At 35.2% G+C, this 23,718-nt stretch overlaps 1 long non-coding RNA gene across 1 annotated transcript; it reads left to right on the plus strand.

The window, feature by feature from the left end:
- The first annotated feature begins 7,780 nt into the window (after nucleotides 1-7,780).
- LOC146729585 (uncharacterized) lies at nucleotides 7,781-9,177 on the plus strand. Its single transcript, XR_014928029.1, has 2 exons — nucleotides 7,781-8,213; nucleotides 8,391-9,177. It is a non-coding gene; the product is annotated as an uncharacterized LOC146729585 (long non-coding RNA).
- The last annotated feature ends 14,541 nt before the right edge of the window (nucleotides 9,178-23,718 follow it).

Raw genomic sequence — 23,718 nt, forward strand, 5'->3', positions numbered from 1 at the left:
CAAGATGTACAGAGAGCACTCGCTTATCCATTAGACAGATTCCACTATACAATTACATGTATAATATCCTGACCGCATTGTTTACACTCTCGTAAATCGACTGTTTGACGTGACTGGGGCACCGGTGGACGAGGAATGCGTGCGTGCACATTACATTTCGTCAACACTTTCATTCATAATAGTATCACTTGCAATATGGCGTAATATCAATCGACGATCCTCAAAATACTGTATGTATGTATGCACGTTGTAGTTCGAATGATTAGATATTTCTTTTATTTTGCCATTTTTGTCGATTCTTTCATTATGAACAGTGTTGACTTGCTCTCGAAATAAATACTTTTACACCGATGTTACCGTTTGTAATGTTTATAAGTGTATACGTGAAAGATATTCGCCTTTGAAATAATAATTGAAGACACAACTATATAGTCTTCAAATCAGCTGGGTGTTATTATTGAAGTAACGCACGACGCGTGATATTGTTGTAATGGGGTCTGATCGCGTTCCATAACTCCTGAATAATGCCATGAATCAAATTGTCCTAACAACATGGTAAACACGGGTCAGCAATAAGTAGCTATTTTATCGGTGAGGAAAGATCTGCTTCTTGATTGCGATTATGATTATGTCTAATATAATGTATAATAATCTATTACTCTACGTACACAACTTGAAGTGGGCTTTTCAATTCAACTCACTGCGGCCGTACACAACATGGCTAGTTCCCCCTTCGAAAGAGTGCGTGCGTGTGTTGCAACGCTATCTGTGACCACTGAGCTTTTCAAATATTTACAAAGCACGATGTGATAACTGAGGTGGTAAACTGACCATGATGTCAATATCCAACCATCTAATTTGCACAATAACAATTAAAATTGAAACCGTATTCATGCGTGGGATCTTGGTTGGAAATACAACGAAGTAACAAAAAACCAACAAAGTGTAACAATAATAAAATCACAAACAAGTGAATGTAAAGCAAAAAAAAAAAAAAAAAAAAAAATATTTGGTGTTTGGTTTAGGCATTTGGCATTTTAGGATTTTTTTTTCTTATCGTGCCCTGAATCAGATGTGGACGAATGTTCCTAGCTCAATGATTGTTTTGTCATTTTAACTTTTTAGTATACCTGTTAGGTGTTCATCATCTGTTCTAAAGTTGATTTTATTGTATTTAATATTTTAATCATGATTTTTTTTGTTTCTTATTGTATAGATTACAAATGAGAAGATATTTTTTTTCGTTCTCAATTTTCTAGTTGTCACAAACTGAGCAAATTCAGTCTTCAGCTATAAGATTATATACAATAAAATAACAAAAATAAGCAATGTGTAACAATAATAAAATCACAAACATTTGAATGTAAAGAAAAACAAAATTATTTTGTGGTTGGTTTAGGCATCTGGTATTTTAGTTTTTTTCTTGTCGTAACCTGAAACAGATGTAGACGAATTTTCCTAGCTCAATGATTATTTTGTCATTTTAACTTCTTAGTATATCTGTTAGGTGTTCATCGTCCGTCCTAAAGTTGATTTTATTGTATTTAATATTTTAATCATGATTATTTCGTTCCTCCAAGTATAGATTACAATTGAGAAGTTGTTTTTCGTTCTCAATTTTCTAGTTGTCACAAACTGGGCAAATTTAGTCTTCAGCTATAAAGTTATTATATCTACCCCTTTCCATTTGAAGGGTATGAGCCTTTATTCCGAGTTTCGCCTTAGCGCAGCACTATGTTTTAGATTTTTTATTGTGGTGAGATATTTTTTATATGCAAATTCTGTTTTAATTTTCTGTAGGTTCGTAACTTGTTTTTATGATGTGTACTTTTATTTGCATCATGTAATGTTTCTGTGCTATGAATTTCTAAAGGATTGTTCGAATTACCTGTCAATGTTTCAATGATTTTCTTTTTTGTCATCCTGAGATTTATGTGTATTCCAAAATATTTTTTTTCCATAGTCAAATTGTCTAAAATCTGATTCATGTCTTTTACAAGGATATTTTCTCAACTCTAGCAGGCTTGCCAAATTTCTTGGTTTGCTATTTACTTTGATTCATGTCTTTTACCCAGTTGTCTTTTCCCTTTTCGTCAATATGTATTCCAAGTTTGTGAGCTTCGTGAACTAGCGAGTTTGAGTTAGAATTATTTATTTTGATCCAATATTTCAATCTAGTTGCTACGGGGGAGGATATTTTCCCAACTCTAGCAGGCTAGCGAAATTTCTTGCTTTGCTATTTAATTTTAGAAGGTATTTGCAGTAATATATTTTCATTTTTTTTTTCCATTGGTCTTTTGATTGGAAAAACAAAACAAAAACAAAATGTATACTTTCTATATACTCAATTTCAATTACTCAGTTTTTAATCTATTCTTTTTGATTATTTACTCATTAGTAGATTTCCCCTTCTTTGTGTAATAAACTCCGTTAGTTTTCAAAATGACGTGTATTTATTAGAGTGTGCGTGTGTGTGTGTGTGAGCGCCATCTACGATACATTCTGAAAATCTTTCGTCCACGCCTGTCCAATTAAAAAATAAATAAAACATCCAATTCAAAAATAATAAAAAAATTAAATTGATGGTAATTTATGCAAATGTATTCACGATGACCTCGACACGACCTCGTATTCACATCAATTTTATGTATGCAAATGTATTCACAATATCCCATTGTGACGTCATCCTCATTCAAATGAACCCTTTACATCCATTTATGCTAATTTATGCACGAAATCCTATTTTGACGTCATCATTTATGCTAATCTATGCTTACATCTATTTATGCTAATTTATGCACGAAATCCTATTGTGACGTCATCATTTATGCTAATCTATGCTTCCACCTCGGTACGACCATGAGGACGCTGTTCATATTGGGATGCGATGACGTCATACTTGGAAGCATAGATTAGCATAAATGATGACGTCACAATAGGATTTCGTGCATAAATTAGCATAAATGGTGTAAGCATAGATTAGCATAAATGATGACGTCAAAATAGGATTTCGTGCATAAATTAGCATAAATGGATGTAAAGGGTTCATTTGAATGAGGATGACGTCACAATGGGATATTGTGAATACATTTGCATACATAAAATTGATGTGAATACGAGGTCGTGTCGAGGTCATCGTGAATACATTTGCATAAATTACCATCAATTTAATTTTTTTATTATTTTTGAATTGGATGTTTTATTTATTTTTTAATTGGACAGGCGTGGACGAAAGATTTTCAGAATGTATCGTAGATGGCGCTCACACACACACACACGCACACTCTAATAAATACACGTCATTTTGAAAACTAACGGAGTTTATTACACAAAGAAGGGGAAATCTACTAATGAGTAAATAATCAAAAAGAATAGATTAAAAACTGAGTAATTGAAATTGAGTATATAGAAAGTATACATTTTGTTTTTGTTTTGTTTTTCCAATCAAAAGACCAATGGAAAAAAAAAATGAAAATATATTACTGCAAATACCTTCTAAAATTAAATAGCAAAGCAAGAAATTTCGCTAGCCTGCTAGAGTTGGGAAAATATCCTCCCCCGTAGCAACTAGATTGAAATATTGGATCAAAATAAATAATTCTAACTCAAACTCGCTAGTTCACGAAGCTCACAAACTTGGAATACATATTGACGAAAAGGGAAAAGACAACTGGGTAAAAGACATGAATCAAAGTAAATAGCAAACCAAGAAATTTGGCAAGCCTGCTAGAGTTGAGAAAATATCCTTGTAAAAGACATGAATCAGATTTTAGACAATTTGACTATGGAAAAAAAATATTTTGGAATACACATAAATCTCAGGATGACAAAAAAGAAAATCATTGAAACATTGACAGGTAATTCGAACAATCCTTTAGAAATTCATAGCACAGAAACATTACATGATGCAAATAAAAGTACACATCATAAAAACAAGTTACGAACCTACAGAAAATTAAAACAGAATTTGCATATAAAAAATATCTCACCACAATAAAAAATCTAAAACATAGTGCTGCGCTAAGGCGAAACTCGGAATAAAGGCTCATACCCTTCAAATGGAAAGGGGTAGATATAATAACTTTATAGCTGAAGACTAAATTTGCCCAGTTTGTGACAACTAGAAAATTGAGAACGAAAAACAACTTCTCAATTGTAATCTATACTTGGAGGAACGAAATAATCATGATTAAAATATTAAATACAATAAAATCAACTTTAGGACGGACGATGAACACCTAACAGATATACTAAGAAGTTAAAATGACAAAATAATCATTGAGCTAGGAAAATTCGTCTACATCTGTTTCAGGTTACGACAAGAAAAAAACTAAAATACCAGATGCCTAAACCAACCACAAAATAATTTTGTTTTTCTTTACATTCAAATGTTTGTGATTTTATTATTGTTACACATTGCTTATTTTTGTTATTTTATTGTATATAATCTTATAGCTGAAGACTGAATTTGCTCAGTTTGTGACAACTAGAAAATTGAGAACGAAAAAAAATATCTTCTCATTTGTAATCTATACAATAAGAAACAAAAAAAATCATGATTAAAATATTAAATACAATAAAATCAACTTTAGAACAGATGATGAACACCTAACAGGTATACTAAAAAGTTAAAATGACAAAACAATCATTGAGCTAGGAACATTCGTCCACATCTGATTCAGGGCACGATAAGAAAAAAAAATCCTAAAATGCCAAATGCCTAAACCAAACACCAAATATTTTTTTTTTTTTTTTTTTTTTTGCTTTACATTCACTTGTTTGTGATTTTATTATTGTTACACTTTGTTGGTTTTTTGTTACTTCGTTGTATTTCCAACCAAGATCCCACGCATGAATACGGTTTCAATTTTAATTGTTATTGTGCAAATTAGATGGTTGGATATTGACATCATGGTCAGTTTACCACCTCAGTTATCACATCGTGCTTTGTAAATATTTGAAAAGCTCAGTGGTCACAGATAGCGTTGCAACACACGCACGCACTCTTTCGAAGGGGGAACTAGCCATGTTGTGTACGGCCGCAGTGAGTTGAATTGAAAAGCCCACTTCAAGTTGTGTACGTAGAGTAATAGATTATTATACATTATATTAGACATAATCATAATCGCAATCAAGAAGCAGATCTTTCCTCACCGATAAAATAGCTACTTATTGCTGACCCGTGTTTACCATGTTGTTAGGACAATTTGATTCATGGCATTATTCAGGAGTTATGGAACGCGATCAGACCCCATTACAACAATATCACGCGTCGTGCGTTACTTCAATAATAACACCCAGCTGATTTGAAGACTATATAGTTGTGTCTTCAATTATTATTTCAAAGGCGAATATCTTTCACGTATACACTTATAAACATTACAAACGGTAACATCGGTGTAAAAGTATTTATTTCGAGAGCAAGTCAACACTGTTCATAATGAAAGAATCGACAAAAATGGCAAAATAAAAGAAATATCTAATCATTCGAACTACAACGTGCATACATACATACAGTATTTTGAGGATCGTCGATTGATATTACGCCATATTGCAAGTGATACTATTATGAATGAAAGTGTTGACGAAATGTAATGTGCACGCACGCATTCCTCGTCCACCGGTGCCCCAGTCACGTCAAACAGTCGATTTACGAGAGTGTAAACAATGCGGTCAGGATATTATACATGTAATTGTATAGTGGAATCTGTCTAATGGATAAGCGAGTGCTCTCTGTACATCTTGGGAATAATCAAAACTTAGCGCATTTTATTTAACATGAATTAGCATACAACGTGTATGGTATGCGTACGTGCTTACCGTCAAAGAACGAACTACGCAACATCTCTATAATATTAAACAATGTCATCCATTCTCTCCAGTATAACTAATTATTTTAAATTATTGGTGTCCCACTTTTCGACAGTCACCCTTTATGAAATCGTTGATGACCGACATGTCGTCACATCAGTTTAACGTGGAAATACACTCTTGGTCAATCCCAAGTAAAACAGCTTTTGAATGAGGGATCAAATAAGCAGTAAGTTTTGGAGTGAAAACAAGAAGTACATGTATATCGCAAAAATCCGTTTATCTGTGTGTACGAATTATTCAGAACGTGGTCAATCGAATCATGAATGATGGGCGGGGTAATGATTGGTAAAAACATAATCGAGTATAATTTATAAGCGGAGTCTGAATTTGTCAATGGTATACGTATAGTATATTATATGTACAGTGATTCAGTAGTTTGATGGTAAAAAAAATAGTAAATTTAATATTAAAATATGTATAATTTCGAAATTTGGATAATATGGAGATGTCTAGTAATGCTGTTCTGATTTTTTTTTGGGTGAAACACAAATTCAATGGACTGATCATTATTAATTAATTAATGCATGAATACCTACTCAATGATTTTCAAATCGGAAAACCAATTCATTCATAAAAATGTGTTCTATCGACAGTTTCCAATCGTAAAGTAATTAACAGATATACTAAAATTATGTCCTTCATCTTGTGGGTAGAAATGTCGTGTTCATGTCCACATGTTCTTGCAAGGAGCGTAGTTTAAGTATTATGTCAGGATTGTTCTTGTTAGAATTTGAGTCCACGAATTCATCAATCGGTTGTTTTGCTGAGGCGTACAGTCTCTGAGTCGATGTCTCGATGATGATCGGCTAGATGTCCCGTTTCAAAGTATTCAATTTGGCGAGCTAGTAACTTCCATTGTTTCTCTGTAGCGAAGCCTGTTACCTCAATGGTTAATTTTTTTCATCGTTGATCGTTGATCGTGGAAATTCGAATCTGGTGGTGAGGTTAGTTGAGTGATTTCTTTTGCCAGGCTGTGAAGGATGTCATCGTAATTTGTGAAGAATCATAGTGCTTCATTTAATTTGGTTTCGAGCCATTGGAAGAGAAATTCGTTTTTTGAAGCATCCGCTATGGCTTTCAGTGTTTCGAGACTGGTTCTGTCGTTTAAATGGGTCAACACTAAAAAAGCGAAATATTGAATATGGTTGTATTTAATACATTCTGTTGCGCATTCAAGCGGGGTCAGCCCCTTGTCATTTGACCATTCAAATGTAACGTTCGTTCTTGCCTCTTCTAGAATTTCGAAATCGTGGATATTCGAAATCATGTTTAAAAAAACGACGAATGATAGTTTGCTGAGTACTGCCATTTCATTAGTGAAGAGAATGAACTGAATAGTCTTGATTTTCAGTCGGTTTTCCAGTCGTTGTAAAATAAACCTTCAAAAATGATACAAAAACGATCAGAGTAACTGAATGGTGTCAGGTCAGGAATCTTTAGCGCGTATGTGAAGACACTATATAACTACGCAAGACGGTACTGTGATGAGAAAATTGATGAGAAGGAAGCGCTAATCCAAATTAACGCTACTGTAATGAGTAAATCAATTGTAGCACTTGGATGGTAGCTGTGGAATGCCATTACACTCTGTGGGGGTGTGCCTTTTCAGAAAAGTGAATTGGTGATGGACAAGAACCATACTGATTCACGTTGACCGAATCAAGTTGACCCCGTGTTTCCAGTCCTGTTATCATTATCCCATACACGCAGGTATAGGGGTAATGCTTTCAACTTGAAACCCTATCCCTCAGGCTGTTTGCGAGTGTTCATGTTTTAGATAACATAAATATACAAATACACCAACATCTGTTGTTTATCATCTACGTGGGAGGTCTATTTCACATTAGGAACATTTATGACGAACGATTTATAAATAATCCTATGCACTCACACTTAATCTTGTGATTGAGTTCAAACTGGCATTCACGGACAGTGCTTCGGAATAATACACATCGCTCGTATCAAACACCGTTGATATTCGCGGGTGGAACGCATTGGGCCACTTTCTGTCTGAAATACCTTACCACGAAGACTATTTTGACTCGTACGGTAGTCATGTCACAGAATTTAAGAGATTTCTCGTACGTGGATCTACAATCATCAAATACTTTGATTTCAAGCAATGTGTAGCCAATACGTCGTGTATGACTCGTTGTGTAGATATCCATGAGATGACCTTTCACAGAAGGTCAAACTTGGTTTACCGCCTTTGAATCTTCGGCAAGAAGGCGAGGACATATCTTCTTCGCCAAGGGAAAAACGAAAATCGCTACGTTACACCGTAAACTCATTCCGTGTGATGATTATGTATGTCAAAAGTTATTCTGTGAAACGATCAGGTAATTATATATTTTAACTCATCGTACCGTAGTCCACCATTTTTGAAAAAACAAACTGTACGTCGACCAACCGATTTTGCATACTTTGCATTTTAGCGGGGTTTATTACCGCAGTTTTACGGAGTGACTATTGGTTTTTAATATTATTCTCTCTCTCTCTTTTTTCTTCTACGACAGATGAGCGATTCTGATTGGAGCGATGGAATAAAAAAAATGTACAGACTGCTTGACTCATTGAAAGGATGTAAGAAATGTAAAAATGAACATGTATATATAGAATGAATTATTATTTATTGTTCACTGTTTACTATTATTGACGTTTCCGTTTTCTGTGTTTTTAATCGAATCGTTTATGTACTCGTATTTTTTCGTGTCGTTAAAAATAATTTACTCAAACAAAACAAAGCAAATATGAGGTAAGAAAATATAAACGATGAACAACATATGTATATGTAGAATGAATTATTTTTATTGTTCACTGTTTACTGTATAATTATTGACTTTTCACTCTTCCGTGTATTTAATCGAATCGTTTATGTACTCGTATTTCTCGTGACGTGAAAAATGAATTTAACCACGCCGCACATTTACATGTATGTACGTATTTTTCGAGGTGTTAAGAAATATTTAATCATGCTAAACATTTATACGCTACGCAACTATTTTCCTTACTCACATCGTATGTTTGTTTCGTGGCGTTAAAAAAAATACTCAACCACGCCATGAATGTATACTCCATGTCAATATTTCATTCTTGTTTACTTTTTTTGTGCAATAAACTCCCTGCTGATCTGCACTGGCTCGGAAGATGAATTCTGATTGGCTAAAAAAACAAAAGACTTGTGGCGTTGAATGCACGTTCATTCTCAGTAATGTTATGCAAATTAGAAATTCAAACTAGCTAATCATTTACAACCTTCCGAGCCAGTGCAGATTAGCCCTAAACTCCGTTAGTTTTCAAAAATGCCGTGTATTTATTAGTGTGTGTGTGTGTGTGAGAGAGAGCGCCCTCTGTGACACATTCTGAAAAATCTTTCGTCCACGCCTGTCCAATTAAAAATAATTAAAAATAATTAAAAATAATTAAAAATAATTAAAAAAAAATAATTAAAAAAATGATGGTAATTTATGCAAATGTATTCACGATGACCTCGACACGACCTCGTATTCACATCAATTTTATGTATGCAAATGTATTCACAATATCCCATTGTGACGTCATCCTCATGAAAAATCTTTCGTCCACGCCTGTCCAATTAAAAAATAATTAAAAAATAATTAAAAATAATTAAAAAAAATAATTAAAAAAAAATTGATGGTAATTTATGCAAATGTATTAAAATATCCCATTGTGACGTCATCCTCATTCAAATTATCCCCTTTACGGCCATGGACGCTCATTTATGCTAATTTATGCACGAATTCCCATTGTGACGTCATTATTTATGCTAAGCTATGCACGGCCTCCCATTGTGACGTCATCCTTCCCCGTATGACGTCATCGCATCCGAGTATGAACAGCGCCCTCATGGTCGTCCCTATAATACGACCTTAACTACTGAAATGTGTGATGCTTTCACACACTAAAGGAACCCGCTGGTGAAACAAAAGACACTAAAAAATACATTTATTAATGTCCTCTACTCTACATTGTGTATTCAAATTATCAAATAACGACAATGATAATTGGTTTACATTGTTTGTAAATGTCGCTGTCTGAAATAAACATGATATCGGCGAAAATATCATCGCTAGCATTTCGTTGTTCTGGTGTTCATTGTTAGATACGAGATGACCTATAATGAGTACTGTCAGCGGCCTCTACCGGTGGAATACGGAAATACTTATTTCAATGTTGAGTGTTGTACTCTTCTACGCATAACGTTTTTGAAATTTGCTAGCTGAGTGACATAAATTCGGTTAAAATAATGGCAAAAGATTGTATCCGGTTTTGACCGTAACTAACGCAAATCTTTGCTGAGTGTGCTTTCTTCTAAGGATCTTAGATTATGTGATTTCATTTCCATCAAATTCAAAATTATTAAATTATTTTTTCAAAAAGCTGGAATCATTCGTGAAAATTTGTATTCCTAAAAAACGCGGTCGTCTATGGAGCTTTGGAGAGGCGGTGGAGGGACTGAGTGTGAAATATCATACTTGATAAAACTTATTTATGCATGAGCTTGTGCTATTTAGAAAATATTATTCTATTCATGTGATTGTTTTCATAGCCGGGGCACTGGTTCCATGTGATAAGATAAACTGAAATACAAGCGTTGATAAAACATTATACTACACCGACCAAGAAAACACTATTTTTCCTGAGGAATGTAATGCAAGAACACATAAGATCGAGTTGTTGAAAAAAAATGTTTTATTAATAGCGTAATAATAACAAAATTAAAAATAGCACTCAAGACTAGAACTATAATTTTTCATATGATTTTCTGAAGGGAGATCTGATTACTCGACATTTCCTTGCTATTTTTTTCCATACTGACAATTTCTTTTTACGAGTAGTTTTACAAGGAAGCTGATCGTCGTTATTGTCTTCCTGAACTGTCGATAATTTACTCGTAATCGATGGATCTTCGTCTTGTTCTTGCTCCGCGGACACATTATTATTAGCATCATTCGCCATTGCTTGTTTTGTTTTGTCGTTGTCACTATATACGTCTTCGTCGTCACTGTCTGGAAGTGGTTGAAAACTTGCCAGTAAAGTATCTAAATAAATGTCATATCTCTGTTTCGGTGTCAGCCCGTCATTTATGACTGGACAGGTACGATGTACTGCATTCAACATCGAAACAAACGAATTGCCAGGAGAATTCATTGCGCCGTTCCGTAATTTGTAATCTTTGTCACCATCTCCAAGTTTACGGAATGGGTTTAATGACGTAATAGGTATTTCGATATCGGAGCTATTGTAATCATGAACCCAGCAACATTCTTCGAAGTTGTCATCTGTGAGTGTTACATTATCATCTGATCTATCTGTATATTTCTCCTCCTCATCACCACTTTCTGGCAAAGGTAGAAAACTTGCCAGTAATGTGTTCAAATAAATGTCATATCGCTGTTTCGATGTTTCTGTTGTGCTTCGTGCTACATTCAGAATCGAATCAAACGGATTGCCCGGAGATTTTAACACTCTGTCCTCAAATCGAACATCTGTCTCTCCGTCTTCCAGCTTACGGAATGGGTTTAATGACGTCATTGTTACTTCGATATCGGAACCATGGATACAACATTCTTCAATGTTATCATGTACGAGTTCTACCTCAATATCTAATCCATTTGTATTCTCATTCCTTTCCCCATCATCATCATCATCATCATTGTCATCACTTTCTGGCAAAGGTAGAAAACTTGCCTGCAATGTATTCAAATAAATGTCATATCGCTGTTTCGGTGTCAGTTCTTCATTTGTATCTGATAGTGAACATGAACTTTGGGCGACATTCAGCATCGAATCAAACGGATTTCCCGGTGATTGTATCACTCTGTAATCTAATTGGCCAACTACCCCTCCGTCTTCCAGCTTACGGAATGGATTTAATGATGTCATAGGTACATCGATGTCAGAGCTACCGCCAATGTTTTCATCTAATATTTCTACATCATCGCCTGACTCGTTTGGATCCTTCTCAATGTCATTGTTATAACTTTCTGGTTTAGGCAAACCCTGTGACAGGTCATCTGCATAATTATCACATATCTGTTTTTGTGAGAGTTCTGTAATTTCACCTGAATTGGATGAATGTAAAATATCCCCTTCAAGTTCTCTGAAGTGGTTCACTGAATGCGTGGTCTTCGTTATAGCAGTGTCGTCATTGATTCCAACAATATGAGGACAACTTTTGTTCGAACTTGAGACATTTTGATTGTGTTTCAACGTTGCTATAGTGATTGACTTCCTGTCTTCGAAAACTGTACTGGATGCAGTTCTGTGTTGATCGTGTTGAATTTCAGTGCCCGTATGACATGCATTAATGCCAACATTATCACCGGCAGCCGAGCGATGTTGAACTTTCCGAATCTTCATTTGTTCGTAGTCATGGCTACTACCTGAAAATATCATCTCCTTGTCTTGCATCTCAATACACTGCTGCATTCTTTGGAAAATATAAAACAAAACAATGAAAAGAAAGAACTTTTGTTGTTAAAAATGCAATATTAACGAACACATGTATGCTTTAATATTGTTGTTTGACACTGCATGTTAATGTTCGAATGTGATTATGGTTATTAAAACTATAACTATTTTTTAAACAGTATTTGTTGGACGGAAATGGAAAAGTAAAAATACGCATAATCATTAATTATTATTATGTATTCCAAAATAACAAATGTACAAGTGTAATAAAGAATTGATTTGTTTCAACAACATTTTCAGTTCATGTTAAAGTATAGTCTAATCAACATACAATATTAAATGATATTACAAACTGACACACTGTCGTCCTTATTGATTGGTCCAATAGTATTTCTACAATTAGCCCGACATATTTTTGCGCAGATACCATTTTTACAAGCGATGTGTTCACTCCCAAACTAATAAAACACGTTCGCACATGCGTGGATTTTACTTGCAATGCTACTTACCGAGCCATGTCACGATTGACCACTGAATCAACTGGGTAGCTCGTTCCTCGACGATATCTACGGTACATAACACGACTCGCAAAAATCAAACTCAGGGCAAACATTGTGATAATTCACTTAAAGTGGTCAAATAATGATGGGACGATCGGCAAAACGATGCGTTCTCTTCGACTTGAGAGTAAATAGTGAAATGTTCTGCACCGAGGTTCCGCGGTTGTCAAGCGCTGAACAATGAAATGTGTTCGATTGAGTCACGTGACTGGGCCGCGTCAACTTTGCGCCACTCACAGTCGGCCGATCATTTACACTGCGTCGCCGTTAACCAGCGAACTAAAACAAACGAGTTTCAGTCACACTCATGATGAATACAATTTGTAAAAATCAATAAAAATTGTTGTGCCTGATTGCGCTTCGGTTGACAGTGTCATTCTTTGACTTTTGCGGAGAATATCGGCTTGATTTCGTAATAAATTTTACCTCTAATATGTGAAAATGCTGGTAGTACGCCAAGACAAGTGTACAACATTTTGTAAATTCCAGTGAGTCAACACATCGTCACATGTTTGATTTAGTCTGGGTTAACTTTTCCATGTTTCTGTTATGTTCGGAATGCTTAAATTTGTAAAACTCGCGAATAGTCGTGGAAGGGTGCACTGTCTGTGCAAGGAAGATGTAGAACATTCTGTAACCACCGCAGTTTTATGTAACGCTCAAACAAAAATATCAGTATAGATACTGCAGAATGAAACTTTAACGTATAACGTTCCAGCAAAATGCAACCATATATAGAGATCATATTTCTGAACCAATACGAAACCGTGCAAGTGGACGACGAATTTCTGTAAAGGAAAAAACATTGACTGGAATTATGCCGAAATAAAAGAATGCTTGTTGTAAACAGTGAGCATCATTTCTCTTGAAGTAGATTGAAGGTGACCATTTAAAATCAGGGTGTCTTTTTTGATTTTTTGTTTCACTAAAACGGTACATGCATTTCTATGCCACGACTCCCTGACTTTAATTATAAATAATAAATAACAGCTGACTATTCCACCCAACACATTTATTTTAAAGTGTGAACCCTTATCAGTTTCTAGAGGAGATTGTACAAACTGTTGACGACACAAAATGCCCACGTGATGCGGTGAGCAAACTTCTACTCCATTTATCTACTCACGTCACGTGTTAAGTAACGCATGTTCGTAAGCGGCATGTATTTGTTTATTCAAGTAATATACAGTATACACATTGCCGTGCGTGTATATTTCTAAAATGATCACATAATTGACACTACGCATGACTGTGATGCATAGCAACACATTCCAATACTGTATCTTCTCGTACTTTGTGTTTTACATCATCCGGCATATTCACATAGAATCAAAAAAAAGTAAATTCATGTTCACGACTTGCTATCGGAGAACGTTATAAAAACCGCAAGGGATGCTGGGAAAATTAATTTGTAGTAAGTATACCTATTACATTGACTAATGAATACATAGCCAAATAACATGTTAATTATCTAATTTGTATATTATTTATAACATATTCAACAGTTTTGACTACTCCAAGATCTGATAATTAAATTAATTTTAATGTAGCTGAGTACACACATGTATGCACAATCTCAACCGTATTATGTATCAACAAAAAGGGAAAGGCAAACGTTATCTTAGCAGGTTCATGCTTAAAGGGCGGGGGTCGTCGTGCTGAGCATGTGCGACATTTCTGTCGATAAACATTTATTTTTCCACAATCCAATGCGCCCGTTTAATGGGAATCACAAGTATGAGGTTTGACCTGGGCGCGACTTGCACTGATTACAGCCAGTTAATACTTCGATACCTTCCAATCACCTAAAATATAGCTAACTAACTCTTGGTGACGTCTCTGTTTGTACTCATTGATCTGTATAACAGTCAAAGTCGCCATCTTTGTTGATATGAGACCCATATATCTTGCGCATGCGTGGCGCGACGACTACCGCCCTTTAACATCATTAGCTTGTTTCTTTTTAGGACGTGAATTCGGTCGAGCAGATAGATTCATTATTTATTAGATAGGGAACAATTATTTTAGGTGCAAACCACTCTGGCGACGAGTGCACTATATTTTAATAACATATTTCATATATAGGGTATATAAAATAAAGTAATCAGTTGAATATTTTTTGCAATCAACGGTCAGCAAACAAATATATAATCTATACGACATTTTTTTTTAGATATTGATAAACATTTTCAAATCCGATCGGAAAAACTGAAATATCAGGGTAGGTATGTAAAGACAATTTTGAGTAACTCTGATAAAATAATAATGCACCATTTGAAATCCCGTCAACATTCTCCAGCATTCAATTGGCACTTTTATTAGCGAATCGCAAATCAACTGGTGCATGATGGGTAATTGGGACAAGTGTGACGTGTCGCACATGAACGACAACTTGGAAGGTAAACATTATATGTCAATGGTAAACGTATGACACGGAGAGATAAACGAAAAATAGTGGTTACCGGACGACTGAAAATACATTGACATTACCAAACCGATAGATCAACGCCACGTAAACTTGCACGGATCTGCTATATGCCGGGTACCTGTTAAGAAAATCTTTTTCTATAGTTTCAGAAATATCATTATCCACAACACCAGATATGAAAGTGAGACGACTTAGAGGCGAATAGATTTAGTCACTTAAATGTTTGTGAAGCCGTACATTCCTTGAAGCTTACATTGTTATAGCGCCACCTAGTGTCAACTATTATTGATACGTGTTTATCATTCGCCACAATTAACCCTGTTGTCCCAATACTAGCATATTTCTATTGTTTAATAAAGATTACGTATTAACCAAATTACTATTTATCATATTACTACTAATGAATATCTAATTTCCAAAAATAAAATATCAATAATGAAACACGGCTATTTTATATATATGCTTTCGAGAATTACTAAATAAGTGTAAGTATTTCTAAACAGAGTGTACTCAGTCAAAGTAATATTGTAGAATATGGATACAATTTGATTCTCAGCAAGCGTTAAAATAAGGGTTACTTATGTATGTGACCGTATCCCAAAATGTCAAGCGATTCAATAAAATAAGAGATTAGCGGAGAATTCCATTCTGTAAATAGGTGGCGAAGGTGGGAAGAGGGGGGGGGGGGTAAATTGTGCGCATTTGGTGAGGAAACAAGTCTTGCAGTGGGACAGCAAAGCTGTATGCATATACGTGCATTCAGATTTTGTGTCTTTTTGAAATATATTGTGCGTTGAATGGTTTGTTTTTTTGGGATTAATATTTTTTTTTACAAAAGCAGGATATGTGTTTCACACTACAATTAGAATGTGTCGCACCTTGGACGTAGTCACCCACCAATGATATCACCTTTATCTAGACTTACATGAAGAAGTTCTCAGGGCACGCTTCTGTAGAGTTGTGTGCATCCCGATGCATTATGGGATATGTGTTACGATCATGAAAATAAATATGTTTTACATACGGGTCATTAACTATGTATACATAAATTTCGTGAATAAGGACGGACAGGGTAAAACCGCTTCTGTAATTATAGCTGGTTATATAATTTGACAGCAAAAATGGCCGTACTATAACTGAAAATAATGACATCGAAGTGTTCGCTAATGAGACAAATTCAAAATTATTAAATTTATTCACAAAAAAAAGCATGCCAAGACATTTCTAGATCAGATATTCTCCAAAATCATCTGACCGAAATACTTCATCATCACGGGTTTTTGAAAATTCGAAACTTATTTATGCATAGGCCTAGACGAATTTATAAATTATATTATTTTTATTATTATATTATATTATTATATTTATATTATGAGTATTATTTTACAGGCCGAAACTTTGCTTCTGTGCGATGACAGAATCCGAAATATAGGCGGGAAATCACCACATCGACCTAAAATTTACGGTGGCCGAAGGGAAGACGTGTAGTGGCGTGAAGCTAGGCGATTTGGTGCCGTACGCGAGCGCCGGTTCGAGTCACGCACGCAGTACGTATTTACTATAATTAGACATAGTCTTTACCTTGCCGTTTATTCGGTGTTATTTGCTTAAAATTTACTGCGTTTGCTAAGACTAAATTTAGTACACGACATGACATAAAAAAAACTTAAGATCGAGTTGTTGAAAAAAAAACTGTTTTATTAATAGCGTAATAATAACGAAAATAACAATAGCACTCAAGACTAGCACTATAATTTTTCATATGATTTTCTGAAGGGAGATCTGACTACTCGACATTTCCTTGCTATTTTTTTCCATACTGACAATTTCTTTTTACGAGTAGTTTTACAAGGAAGCTGATCGTCGATATCGTCTTCCTGAACTGTCGGTAATTTACACGTAATCGATGGATTTTCGTCTTGTTCTTGCTCCGCGGTCGAATTGTTGTTAGGATCAATCGCCATTGCTTGTTTTGTTTTGTCGTCGTCACTATATACATATTCGTCGTCACTGACCGGAAGTGGTTGAAAACTTGCCAGTAAAGTATCTAAATAAATGTCATATCTCTGTTTCGGTGTCAACCCGTCATTTATGACTGGACAGTTACGATGTACGTCACTCAACATCGAAACAAACGGATTGCCAGGAGATTTTACCACTCTGTCATCTATTTGGCCACTTTTTTCAACGTCTCCAAGTTTACGGAATGGGTTTAATGACGTAATAGGTATTTCGATATCGGAGCTATTGTAATCATGGACCCAGCAACATTCCTCGAAGTTGTCATCTGCGAGTGTTACATTATCATTTGATCTATCTGTATATTTCTCCTCATCATCACTTTCTGGCAGAGGTAGAAAACTTGCCTGTAACGTGTTCAAATAAATGTCATATCGCTGTTTCGATGTTTCTTTTGTGCTTCGTGCTACATTCAGAATCGAATCAAACGGATTGCCCGGAGATTTTAACACTCTGTCCTCAAATCGAACATCTGTCTCTCCGTCTTCCAGCTTACGGAATGGGTTTAATGACGTCATTGTTACTTCGATATCGGAACCATGGATACAACATTCTTCAATGTTATCATGTACGAGTTCTACCTCAATATCTAATTCATTTGTTTTCTCCTTCCTTTCCCCATCCTCCTCATCATCATTATCATCACTTTCTGGCAAAGGTAGAAAACTTGCCTGCAATGTATTCAAATAAATGTCATATCGCTGTTTCGGTGTCAGTTCTTCATTTGTCACTGGTACCGAACATGAACTTTGGGCGACATTCAGCATGGAATCAAACGGATTGCCCGGTGATTTTATCACTCTGTAATCTAATTGGCCAACTACCCCTCCGTCTTCCAGCTTACGGAATGGGTTTAATGACGTCATAGGTACATCAATGTCAGAGCTACCGCCAATGTTTTTATATAATATTTCTACCTCATCGCCTGACTCGTTTGGATCCTTCTCAATGTCATGGTTATAACTTTCTGGTTTAGGCAAACCACGTGACAGATCATCTGCATAATTATCACATATCTGTTTTGGTGAGAGTTCTGTAATTTCATCTGAATTGGATGAATGTAAAATATCCCCTTCAAGTTCACTAAAGTGGTTCACTGAATGCGTGGTCTTCGTTATAGCAGTGTCGTCCTTGGTTCCAACAATATGAAGACAACTTTTGTTCGAACTTGAGACATTTTGGTTGTGTTTCAACGTTGCTATAGTGATTGACCTCCTGGCTTCGAAAACTGTACTGGACGCAGCTCTGTGTTGATCGTGTTGAATTTCAGTGCCCGTATGACATGCATTAATGTCAACATTATCACCGGCAGCCGAGCGATGTTGAACTTTCCGAATCTTCATTTGTTCGTAGTCATGACTACTACCTGAAAATATCATCTCCTTGTCTTGCATCTCAATACACTGCTGCATTCTGTGGAAAATATAAAACGAAACAATGAAAAGAAAGAACTTTTGTGGTTAAAAATGCAATATTAACGAACACATGCATGCTTTAATATTGTTGTTTGATACTGCATGTTAATGTTCGAATGTGATTATGGTTATTAAAACTATAAATATTTTTTAAACAGTATTTGTTGGACGGAAATGGAAAAGTAAAAATACGCATAATCACAAATTATTATTGTGCATTCCAAAGTAACAAATGTACAAGTGTAATAACATTTTCAGTTCATGTTAAAGTATAGTCTAGAAAACATACAATATTAAACAATATTACAAACTGACACACTGTCGTCCTTATTGATTGGTCCAATAGTATTTCTACAATTAGCCCGACATATTTTTGCGCAGATACCATTTTTACAAGTGATGTGTTCACTCACAAACTAATAAAACACGTTCGCATATGCGTGGATTTTACTTGCAATGCTACTTACCGAGCCATGTCACGATTGACCACTGAATCAACTGGGTAGCTCGTTCCTCGACGATATCTACGGTACATAACACGACTTGCAAAAATCAAACTCAAGGCAAACATTGTGATAATTCACTTAAAGTGGTCAAATAATTATGGGACGATCGGCAAAACGATGCGTTCTCTTCGACTTGAGAGTAAATATTGAAATGTTCTGCACCGAGGTTCCGCGGTTGTCAAGCGCTGAACAATGAAATGTGTTCGATTGAGTCCCGTGACTGGGCCGCGTCAACTTTGTGCCACTCACAGTCGGCCGATCGTTTACACTGCGTCGCCGTTAACCAGCGAACTAAAACAAACGAGTTTCAGTCACACTCATGATGAATGCAATTTGTAAAAATCAATAAAAATTGTTGTGCCTGATTGTGCTTCGGTTGACAGTGTCATTCTTTGACTTTTGCGGAGAATATCGGCTTGATTTCGTAATAAATTTTACCTCTAATAATGTGAAAATGCTGGTAGTACGCCAAGACAAGTGTACATCATTTTGTAAATTCCAGTGAGTCAACACATCATCACATGTTTGATTTAGTCTGGGTTAACTTTTCCATGTTTGTGTTATGTTCGGAATGCTTAAATTTGTAAAACTCGCGAATAGTCGTGGAAGGGTGCACTGTCTGTGCAAGGAAGATGTAGAACATTCTGTAACCAACGCAGTTTTATGTAACGCTCAAACAAAAGTATCAGTATAGATACTGCAGAATGAAACTTTAACGGATAACGTTCCAGCAAAATGCAACCATATATAGAGATCATATTTCTGAACCAATACGAAACCGTGCGACGAATTTCTGTAAAGGAAAAAACATTGACTGGAATTATGTCGAAATAAAAGAATGCTTGTTGTAAACAGTGAGCATCATTTCTCTTGAAGTAGATTGAAGGTGACCATTTAAAATTTTTTTTGATTTTTTTTTCACTAAAGCGGTACATGCATTTCTATGCTAATAACAGCTGACTATTCTAACCCAACACATTTATTTTAAAGTGTGAACCCTTATCAGTTTCTAAAAAAAATTGTACAAACTGTTGACGACACAAAATGCCCACGTGATGCGGTGAGCAAACTTCTACTCCATTTACCTACTCACATCACGTGTTAAGTAATGCATGTTTGTAAGCGGCATGTATTTGTTTATTCAAGAAATATACAGTATACACATTACCGGGCGTGTATATTTCTAAAATGAACACATAATCGATACTAAACTACGCATGACTGTGATGCATAGCGACATATTCCAATACTGTATCTTCTCGTACTTTGTGTTTTGCATCATCCCGCATATACTTATAGAATCAAATAAAAGTAAACTCATGTTCACGGCTTGCTATCGGAGAACGTTATAAAAACCGCAAGGGATGCTGGGAAAATTAATTTGTTGTAAGTATACCTATTACATTGACTAATGAATACATAGCCAAATAATATGTTAATTATCTAATTTGTATATTATTTATAACATATTCAACAGTTTTGACTACTCCAAGATCTGATAATTAAATTATTTTTAATGAAGCTGAGTACACACATGTATGCACAATCTCAACCGTATTATGTATCAACAAAAAGGAAAGGCAAACGTTATCTTAGCAGGTTCATGCTTAAAGGGCGGGGGTCGTCGTGCTGAGCATGTGCGACATTTCTGTCGATAAACATTTATTTTTCCACAATCCAATGCGCCCGTTTAATGGGAATGACAAGTATGAGGTTTGACCTGGGCGCGACTTGCAGTTAATCCTTCGATACCTTCCAATCACTTAAAATATAGCTAATTAACGCTTGGTGACGTCTCTGTTTGTACTCATTGATCTGTATAACAGTCAAAGTCGCCATCTTTGTTTATATGAGACCCATATATCTTGCGCATGCGTGGCGCGACGACTACCGCCCTTTAACATCTTTAGCTTGTTTCTTCTCTAAGTTTTAGAACGTGAATTCGGTCGAGCAGATAGATTGGATACTTATTAGATAGGGAACAAATATTTTAGGTGCAAACCACTCTGGCGACGAGTGCACTATATTTTAATAACATCTTTCATATATAGGGTATATAAAATAAAGTAATCAGTTGAATATTTTTTGCAATCAACGGTCAGTAAAAAAATATATAATCTATACGACATTTTTTAAAAATATTGATAAACATTTTCAAATCCGATCTGAATTACTGAAATATCAGGGTAGGTATGTAAAGATAATTTTGAGTAACTCTGATAAAATAATAATGCACCATTTGAAATCCCGTCAACATTCTCCAGCATTCAATTGGCACTTGTATTAGCGAATCGCAAATCAACTGGTGCATGATGGGTAATTGGGACAAGTGCGACGTGTCGCACGTGAACTACAACTTGGAAGGTAAACTTTATATGTCGATGGCAAACGTATGACACAGAGAGATAAATGAAAAATAGTGGTTACCGGACGACTGAAAATACATTGACATTACCAAACCGATAGATCAACGCCACGTAAACTTGCACGAATCTGCTATTTGTCGGGTACCTGTCAAGAAAATCTTTTTCCATAGTTTCAGAAATATCATTATCCACAACACCAGATATGAAAGTGAGACGACTTAGAGGCGAATAGATTTAGTCACTTAAATGTTGGTGAAGCCGTACATTCCTTGAAGCTTACATTGTTATAGCGCCACCTAGTGTCAACTATTATTGATACGTTTTTATCATTCGCCACAATTAACCCTGTTGTCCCAATACTAGCATATTTCTATTGTTTAATAAAGATTACGTATTAACCAAATTACTAATTATCAAATTACTACTAATGAATATCTAATTTTCAAAAATAAAATATCAACTTTATATAACTGCTTTCGAGAATTACTAAATAAGTGTAAGTATTTCTAAACAGAGTGTACTCGGTCAAAGTAATATTGTAGAATATGGATACAATTTGATTCTCAGCAAGCGTTGAAATAAGGATTCCTTATGTATGTGACCGTATCTTAGTTGATTTTATGATTCAATAAAATGAGAGATTAGCGGAGAATTCCATTCTGTAAATAGGTGGTGAAGGTGGGAGGAGGGGGGAGATTTTTTTTTAAATTGGGCGCATTTGGTGAAGAAACAAGTTTTGCAGTGGGACAGCAAATATACGTGCATTCAGATTTTGTGGCTTTTTAGAATATATAGTGCGTTGAATGTTTTTTTTTTTTTTTTTCATGGAATTAATATTTTTTTTTTTTTTTTTACAAAAGCAGGTTATCTGTTTCACACTACAATTAGAATGTGTCGCACCTTAGACGTAGGTTCACTTAGTCACCCACCAATGATATCACCTTTATTTAGACTTACATGGAGAACTTGAAGTTCTCAGGGTACGCTTCTGTAGAGTGGTGTACATCCCGATGCATTTTGGGATAGTTGGTACGATCATGAAAACAAACATGTTTTACATACGGATCATTAACTATGTATACATAAATTTCGTGAATAAGGACGGACAGGGTAAAACCGCTTCTGTAATGATAGCTGGTTATATAATTTGGCCGCACAAATGGCCGTACTATAACTGAAAATAATGACATCGAATTGTTCGCTAATGAGATAAATTCAAAATTATTAAATTTATTCACAAAAAAAAGCATGCCAAGACATTTCTAGATCAGATATTCTCCAAAACCATTTGACGGAAATAATTCATCATCACGGGTTTTGAAAATTCGAAACTTATTTATGCGTAGGCCTAGGCGAATTTATAAATTATATTATTTTTATTATTATATTATATTATTATATTTATATTATGAGTATTATTTTACAGGCCGAAACTTCTGCTTCTGTGCGATGACAGAATCCGAAATATAGGCGGGAAAACATCACATCGACCTAAAATTTACTGCGTTTGCTAAGAGTAAATTTAGTACACGACATGACATAATAAAAATTAAGATCGAGTTGTTGAAAAAAAAATGTTTTATTAATTGCGTAATAATAACGAGATTAAAAATAGCACTCAAGACTAGAACTATAATTTTTCATATGATTTTCTGAAGGGAGATCTGATTACTCGACATTTCCTTGCTATTTTTTTCCATACTGACAATTTCTTTTTACGAGTAGTTTTACAAGGAAGCTGATCGTCGTTATCGTCTCCCTGAACTGTCGGTAATTTACTCGTAATCGATGTATCTTCGTCTTGTTCTTGCTCCGCGGTCACATTATTATTAGGATTAATCGCCATTGCTTGTTTTGTTTTGTCGTCATCACTATATTCATCTTCGTCGTCACTGTCCGGAAGTGGTTGAAAACTTGCCAGTAAAGTATCTAAATAAATGTCATATCTCTGTTTCGGTGTTAGCCCGTCATTTATGACTGGACAGTTACGATGTACGTCACTCAACATCGAAACAAACGGATTGCCAGGAGAATTCATTCCTCCGTTCCGTAATTTGTATTCTTTGTCACCATCTCCAAGTTTATGGAATGGGTTTAATGACGTAATAGGTATTT

Source organism: Saccoglossus kowalevskii, chromosome 21 (genome assembly GCF_978046115.1).
Source record: "Saccoglossus kowalevskii chromosome 21, keSacKowa6.1, whole genome shotgun sequence".
Lineage (NCBI taxonomy): Eukaryota > Metazoa > Hemichordata > Enteropneusta > Harrimaniidae > Saccoglossus > Saccoglossus kowalevskii.